Genomic DNA, 8,403 nt, shown 5'->3' on the forward strand with positions numbered 1-8,403 from the left:
TGTTGTGCCTGATTTGGGGCCTGCTCCATTAAGGATACTGATATCAAATTTTTCTAATATTTTATTCTAATGCTGACCTCTTAGCCACATATGACCAAAACAATTCTGGGGCAAGGCAAGTTCACTGTGAAACTTCCAAAAGACTTGAACTAAAACGTTAAAGTAACAAGCTCTTTTTTTCTAACAGTGCCCTCGAAGACACAGCCAAACAAGAATGAATCATTTCTAATCTGTCAGAATGTCAGCTCACTGCCCCATGGAGAATGTGTACCAACAAGAGAGGTTAACCATGCTTGAGAACACATGCCATGATATTCTAAATATTGAGTCCTATAACATAGGTAGAGAAATATTTCAAGCTTCAGTTTCAACAGAAATTTTGAACTCTGAATTACCTGCATTTTCTCTACAGGCCCTAGGTAATATTACAATTCAGAGATGCAAAATTATTAACTCTAACCCAATCATGCCCATAACTGTTCCAAATTTGGTTCCAAGTATCATATCCAACTGTTTGGCTGGAAGCTTCCAAATTCATAAAGATCAGTATAGGACAAATTCAATCCTGGTGTTAGTGGATGCAACTTGGCAAAAGCCAATGCATTCACAAAAGCTCTGACAGGTAAGCATTTCTCAGATGGTTGGAAGCTCTACATTACTGTATGGCACATGCTATCTAAATCTAGTTAGCGCCAAAAGAACAAAGTTACAGTGTTTCTCTTGTGAAGCATCCACTAATTTATTTTGAATAGCAGATGCAAAACCATAACAAAACCGAATTCCATAAAAGAACACTTAAAGTGTAATTCAGAACAATTGAATAAAACCAGAAAAGCAATAAACTGCAAAAAAGCTCAAGGAAGAAGTCAATTCACAGGAAACCAGTTGATGTACTTCAGCTGTCTAAACTGCCCTCTTGTCTGTGCCCTCATGCATGTCAGAAATGCCCACACAGCCATACCAACAGCTGGCGGTATGCAGCTATTGCATAACATGCACCAGAACGTCAAAGGACTTAAGCTGCACTGGAAAGAGAGAAATGAAACCCAAAGAGGAGGAACAATGCTCTTCTAGTAACCCTACCGACTTAAACCCAAAAGCAAGCCTCTTCCCCAATGGGCCTCTGTAACTGTCCTGGTTTCAGCTGGGATAGAATTAATTTTCTTCCTAGTGGCTGTTATAGTGCTGTGTTTTGTATTTAGTATGAAAACAATGTTGATAACACATTGACGTTTTCAGTTGTTGTGAAGTAGCATTTACACTCAGTCAAGGACTTTTCAGCTTCTCATGCCCTGCCAGTGAGTAGGCTGGGGACACAAGAAGCTGGGAGAGGACACTGCCAGGACAGCTGACCCGAACTGGACAGAGGGATGTTCCATAATGTATAGTGTCATGCTCCATATATAAAGTGGGAGGAAAGCTGGCCAGGGGCCTCTGCTTGGGAACTGGCTGGCAGGTTGGTGAGCAATTGCATTGGTCATCACTTGATCTACATATTATTATTATTGTTGTTGTTGTTTGTTGTTGTTATCATTATCATTATTTTCTTCCTTTTCTCTCCCATTAAGCTGTCTTTATCTCAACCCATGTTTTCTCACTTTCACTCTTCCAGTCCTCTCCCCCATGCTGTCAGGGGGAGTGAGCAAACAGCTGTGTAGGGCTTAGGTGCCAGCTGGGGTTAAACCACGACAGTAACACACAGAGAGACACCACCTCTTAAATGAGGTCATTGTGTCTGTCAAAATTTTCATAGCTTCTCTGTGTCACACTGTCTGAAAACATTTTCTAGAGACCTGCATAGCCTCAGCTCCTCAGTGAATGTAAACTAGTAAGTCCTGGAGTACAGTCAATGGCTCCAATACCTAGCCACAACAGATCAGAACTTGGACTCCAGTTTTTCACATAGCTTTTCAATCTTTGTTTTTCACCTGGCCATGACAACAAAATGGACTTTTTGCTGGGGTGTGCAACTTACACTTCCAGTATTACCCTCAGTGGATTACAGAGTCAAGAAAACTGTGATTCTTTTTTCATTAATGAAACAATTCTCAGGCTGGATTGCAGTGATACAATACATTTCAGACATTCTTCTTCTCTGAATTAATGCACATGGGACTACTAATGTAGTACTTTTGACATAAGAGATCTTTTTTGATTGTACACTTTGTGTTACATAGCTTTACTAGAAACACTAATGGAAACATTAGATTTCTCTATTCATATTTTTCACTTTCACTTTGAACCATCTGGTAATCTCAGCCAGGTATGAAGTAAATTACGGATCTCCAATACATTTTGAGAACACTGTCTACTACTTAGACTAGGTAAAAACCACATTTTAAAAATATGATATAGACATTTAAAATTTGAAAGCAACGTTATCACAACATATACAGTAAGATAATGGAAGAAGGAAGGCACATTTTTGGTACTGATATGTACTTAGAAAGAATTATACCTCCATCCTAAAATCAGTTTTAGCATAATACTGCCTTAGGAATTCTGTGCTAAGAAAAAGACCAGATGGGACATATTGGTCCAATACCTCTTAGGGAGTAAAGGTATTTGGGTTTGCTCCTGTTAGAGTAGATTAATGTCACGAGAATGGCTATGAGAAATATGGGAGCTGCTGGCTGAAGAAAAATTACTCAATCTTGAAAGCAAGCAAGCAGTGTGGGCCACCAGTAAAGCAGTCCTTAGTGTAAGATACTGACCTCTTTTGTAATTTCATTGGTTTAAGAATTTAGAGTTCTTGCCCATGTCGGTCCAAAACATGATAAACGTTGGTTTGTGTTTCCATAAAAAGTCTATTGTATTTTCTAACTCAATTGAAGAATTGCTTGGTATTACACCACACTCTTCAGGGCTGGCAGCAAGCTAGGCCTGACTGACTGATCAGTATTTGTGATGCCAAATTTGCATTCTACATCAAGAAACCAAAATGCATTCTTTGGTGTTGAATTCAGGAGTTTGTGGTAACACAGTACCATATGTAGTAAGTTCTGTTCCAGATAGCACAAAAAAAATGGCGCAAGAAAGTCACAGAATCATATAATCATTTAGGTTGGAAAAGACCTTTGAGAACCATCAAGTCCAACCATTAAACCAGCACTGCCAAGTCTATCACTAAACCATGTCCCTAAGCACTGCATCTATGCATTTTTTTAACACCTCCAGGGATGGTGAATGAACCCCCTTCCTGGGCAGCCTGTTCCAATGCTTGACCACCTTTTCAGTGAAGAAGAAGAAATCCATGCAATCATGTGAGCAAATTACAGTGAAGCTCAGTGGGGACCATACAATAAAAGAGGATGGAAGTTTGGAATGGCTCAAATATTTGGAGGGGAGAGGACAGGATTGAAAACTGGGAGTAATGTGAGACAGAAAATCTTGCCAAAATATTTATGTGTGTCTGACCTAGGTAGGCTAGATCTTCAGATGAGAATCTGTTTGTAACCAGGGGCAGCTAATAAAAAGTAAAATTTATGGCTTTCTCATCGTAAACACTGTCCCAGATGTTCAACCACAAAGTACATAGGTTCACCACCTAACCAAATACGAGGAAGATCAATAAACCAACATCAGGGTATCCTTTTACCAGTAAAGGCAGAATATTTGACTAAAGAGCAAACAGTATATGATATCTCAAGTGACACACTAAAACTCTTACCATAAAATCATTGGGGATGTTCATATGAGAATTGCAATATGAAGACCAAACACCGTATTTTTTACTCTTCTCCTTTACAAGGGGAGTAACAGAGCAGGTCTTGAAACCTGGACAGGACTGATACTGTCCCTGATAGGTTATGAGAAGTTCATATAATGAGATAAAACCCCTAAAGGATGAAACATAGAATCATGCTGCCCTTTTATTTGTTCGGATGTAATTTCACATGGACTTTGATCTACATGCTAGCAATAATCTACTTCCTGCATTTCTGCACAAAGAATAACATTGGAATTACTGTACCTGTGACCCCAGTGCTGTACACCACAAAGTACTCTATCACAATCCTTCACTTCACCCATCAGCTGGTTTCCAGGCAGGCATTGCTGTCTTATGTATAAATCTGATTAATCACTGTGCACCCTTCACATTCTACAGCCAAGAACATCCAGAGCTTTAACTGTTGAAATACAAGACTTCCCTTGTTGCTTGCTGAGGAAGTCCAAAAAGCCTCAGCCTTAGCTCAAAATGCCTGTTGTCACTTGCAAATAAGCTTTCTGCTATTATTCATAAATTTTAGGGCTAGATGCATGAGTATGTTAATCCTCATGATAAAACAGCAATAAACTTGCAACCAGCAAAGGTGAATAGTCCCTGCAAATGATGGAAGACTAGAACAGCTTTGTGAATGTTTATGTGGACCAAACTTCAATCTTTTGTAATATTTGCCAGCAGACAGTTTTCTGTTTGCCTTTTTCAGTGTTGAGGCTTATGACCTCTTGTTACATTTTACATAAAAACCAGACTTCCCTGCTATTGCTTATTATACACATTAGAGAATTTTTGCTACTGAATTTTCAGAGATCATTGATGATAGACAGGTTGAGTACATCTTGCCTCTAGTAAATTTGTGAGGACACCATATGCCTGGTCCTCCTAAATTGTCTTAGTGTTTTTGGCTCACAATGTAATGAGAATGAAAGATGATGACTTATTCCATGTGAGAGACCTTAAGAGTTTATTGGGGGGGGGGGGGGGGGGGGGGGAACACACACGACAGTTTTGGAAACACATAGATGTTGCAAATTTTGGTTCTGCTTTGCATAGGAGATAAATGAAATGCTTGTCATTTGCTGAAAAGCTAGAAATAAGCAGACTGAAAAGAATTACAAGAGTTGTCATCATTTCTCAAAGCTAAATTAGAAGATCAAACAATTTAGAGGGTTGATCAAGGTGTGCAGAGACACACTTTGTTTTTTTGGTTTGACTTTCTCATAAGCATAGCACAATTAGCTATTCTAATCGGTAATTTGCATCTCAGCTACTTTTCTCCATCCATACCGAATGATGCAGTATGATGAGGCTCAGGTTTTGAGCTCTAGCCCACTGTTTCTGGTTAGCCAGGGCTTGATTTCAAGAATTCGGCTTTCAAGGTCTACAGGTACACAGATGCAAGAGGTATTAATGTAGGTTTTGGACCGCAAGAATTGATTATACACTCTCTTTGTAGACATACATAGCTGATGAGTATTATTTATGTAAAAGGATTGCACTGGAGCAAGGGAAACTTGGAAAGTGTAAAATATTCCATATTCTTTTAGACCATTTTTGCATTTAATGCCAGGTGCAGTTTTAATAGTCACTTTCTAGCTATGTTATTTTCTTTTAATCACTTATACCCCAGCATAGAAAGGGTTGTTATAGCTTCCCACTTATGTGTTGATGAGTTTAATTTTATTTATTGTCATTGTATAATTTTTCATGGAAAGAAAAAAATCACATCATTGTTTGAAATAATTATATTCTGCAGCATTCTGTGGCAGTGATGTGAGGCTCCATCTTTTTCACTGTTTCTGACATTACATTCCAGGATTATTTTATCAATATTTCAGTTGCTAACATTCAGTCCTGTAAGTGTTTATATGCATGATGTATTCTTCATCAGTTGTATCTCACAGTGATCCTGTTACCTAAAAAGGAATGCAGACAATTTTGAATGGGAAGCCCAACAAATTGTTAGATCCCTTCTCTTTCCTACTATATACTGCTGCTCAACACATCAGAAAATCATCTCTGGTCAGACCAAAGGTCCAGCTAGCTGAGTAGCACATGCTAAGGAAAACAAGGTATTTAGAGATTTATCCTTCCCTTCAGATGCCCTCTCAGGTCCTGGCGCTAAGTCACTCAAGAACCACCTGATGGCATCTAACCAGGCACCTCTTTTCTCTTATTGGAGCAAGTAGATTCAGGATGGAGTTTATTTTTCTGTGCTGAGATTTGTGAAGCCTGTCAATCTTCATGCTACTTCCTCTTAAGTGTAATAGCCTGACATACGTTACATGCTCCTGACTGTGGAGACCAGTTCTGGTTGCACATAAGACTGATCTGTTGTGGGATTTGGGACAGGACACTTTTTCTGTTTCCTCTCATACCTAGTACTGGCATGGTGTTTAACATAAACAGGTTTCAGCTGAACCTCAGCATTCTTGTAGCAATAGTAATAACACTGCACATTGCATTTCTTAACCAGTGAAAATAATTGCTAACATGGAACTCGGCCCCTTAGCTCTCCACAGTCAGCATCTGCATCTTCTTCCACTACTCTTCTCCATGTTGACAACACTTCCTTTTACCCTGTTTCCTCTTTTTCCCCTATTTCTGCTGGTATCAGAGGTAGATATACTGCCAAAAACTAAATTTTCCAAGGTAAAAGAGGTTTTCTGGGTTCTTGGTAGCAGATCTTTGCTTCTGGAATGAAGTAATTTTACTATCCTTATCCCATTACAAAAAAAAGAAGATGGGACAAAGGGGATTTAAAGACAGCTGAAGCCTATAGAGAAGCTGCGAAGAGCCCACCTTTGCATTGTATAGTAGGAACCCAGTAATCCACCACACTGGATTTACTCATAAAATGTTTTTTTTTTTCCATTTAGTTACAGTTTCAGCCTTTCCTTTAAAGACCACTGCTGTGTCTGTCTTCAACAGCCCATGTTTCTGGATCAAAACTTTCTTTTCTTCCTTGAAGGATACTGCTCTTTATTATGTCATTTGTAACAACAGAACTATTAGGCTAACGTAAATTTAGTCCAAATTTCACTTCCTTTCACGTTCCGTTTTTCCTGAAATGAAGTAGATGAGAAAAATACAGAAACTTCAATGGGAATAATCTTGCACAGATGGAGGGAACCCAGATGCATTTAGTAGAGCAGCTCTTTGTCAGTCAAAGGAGTCCAAAGGACAGATGTGTTGTTTGTTAATCATTCAGAAAACCCTTGTGATTAGGAACTCCTAGATCTCAAAAAGGCCAGCCAACTAAAAAGGATACACTGTGCTTCAACACTCATAGTAACTCATTTGGGAGAATAAGACGATTCCTTGCCCAGAAGTAAGAACAATGTAAATAAGGTTATTATACCTAAAAATCAGAGTGCATGCCCTAGAGGATGAGGAGATTTCAGTTCTATAAATCAGCTAGGAAGAGCTGGCAAAGTTCATTGTTCAACTGGCTTACAAATTTACAAGAAGACTAGTGCAGACATTTCTTTGAGAGGCTTAAGGAAAAACAGAGGTAGATTCAAGCCAATTAATTAAAACATTAAAGGCAAGTGAAAGCCATTAGTAAAGAACCTGAAAGCAATACACTGTGATCCCCAGAGAGTATCCCCCAACTGTACAGAGTATAAGGGTGGAGGAAAAGCAGAGCATATCCAATGAGAGCTAACATAAATAAAAGCACAAAGTCATGTGGACTATAGAAAGAGTTTAGAAAATAAATCTCTCCATTTTATATAATTCATGTGATACCCTGGAACTTCTAACTCCTGTTACATTTAATCAATATCATAATTAAAATAAATTTTTATTATTAGTAATTATTTGTATTACTTAGGACATGATCCAAAATCAGGGACTCTAGTTGCTAAACAAACAAAGTATATAGCTGCTGTCCCCAAACATGGGCAAATAATACAAAAAAAAAAGAAACTAAGATTAGTTAACAGTATGATCAATCATTTCAGCACATCTGCATATTTGCCTTCAGTATTTCTGTAGACCTCATGACCAAGTATCAGAAGCTAAAGAACAGTTTTGAAGTGCCTTTGCTAATTCACAGGGAGATCCTTCTAAACATAAAAGACAACTTAGAAGAAAGCACAAGATGCTTGTCTGGAAGTCTGTGTAACAGGGGAAGATGCTCTCATGGGGAAATCAGTTTGGCAGAAGTAGCAAAGCAGTGATGGAGCAGTGGCTCACATGGTAACTGGAACAGAGAAGAGGAACAGAGTTGTTGAGCCAAGTTGATGGTAAAGCATTCAAGAATGAAAGCTAATGGAGAATGGCAAAGATTTAATTCTGGACTAAAGGAGACAACTGAATGTCCTTGTTGAGAGATTATCCAAGGTTAATATGTAGAAGGAAAAGATGAGGAAACCAGAGGCACAACACCCCCACCTCTCCACCCCCCAGAAAAGGAGGAGGGAATTGGAGAGGATCTGCTTGGAGGATGTGCTGAGGGAGGAACTTAGGAGAGAACAGAGGCAGCAGCCAGACCAGGCATGATCTCAAGCAGACAAGCCCAGTTGGATGGGTCAAAGAGAATAAGCAGGGACAATGGTCAGAGACACCACTAACTCTGGATAGAGCTTCAGTCACACAGAGTTATGAGGCAGCTGCAACAGCCACTGACAAAAACTGGGCTCAAATACACACCATATTTAAGTATTGATACTCAC

General features: G+C 39.0%; 1 long non-coding RNA gene across 4 annotated transcripts in view; it reads right to left on the reverse strand.

The window, feature by feature from the left end:
- Positions 1-4,710: 4,710 nt before the first annotated feature.
- Positions 4,711-8,403, reverse strand: part of LOC308058197 — a 35,184-nt gene continuing 31,491 nt past the window's right edge. For 3 of the 4 annotated variants that reach the window (XR_013925719.1, XR_013925720.1, XR_013925722.1), the window contains one exon: positions 4,711-7,791. This is a non-coding gene — a long non-coding RNA (uncharacterized lncRNA). The remainder of the gene's footprint in view (positions 7,792-8,403) is intronic. The other variant, XR_013925721.1, reaches the window with a different exon arrangement.

This window comes from Falco punctatus (genome assembly GCF_963210335.1).
Source record: "Falco punctatus genome assembly, chromosome: 1".
In the NCBI taxonomy this organism is placed as follows: domain Eukaryota; kingdom Metazoa; phylum Chordata; class Aves; order Falconiformes; family Falconidae; genus Falco; species Falco punctatus.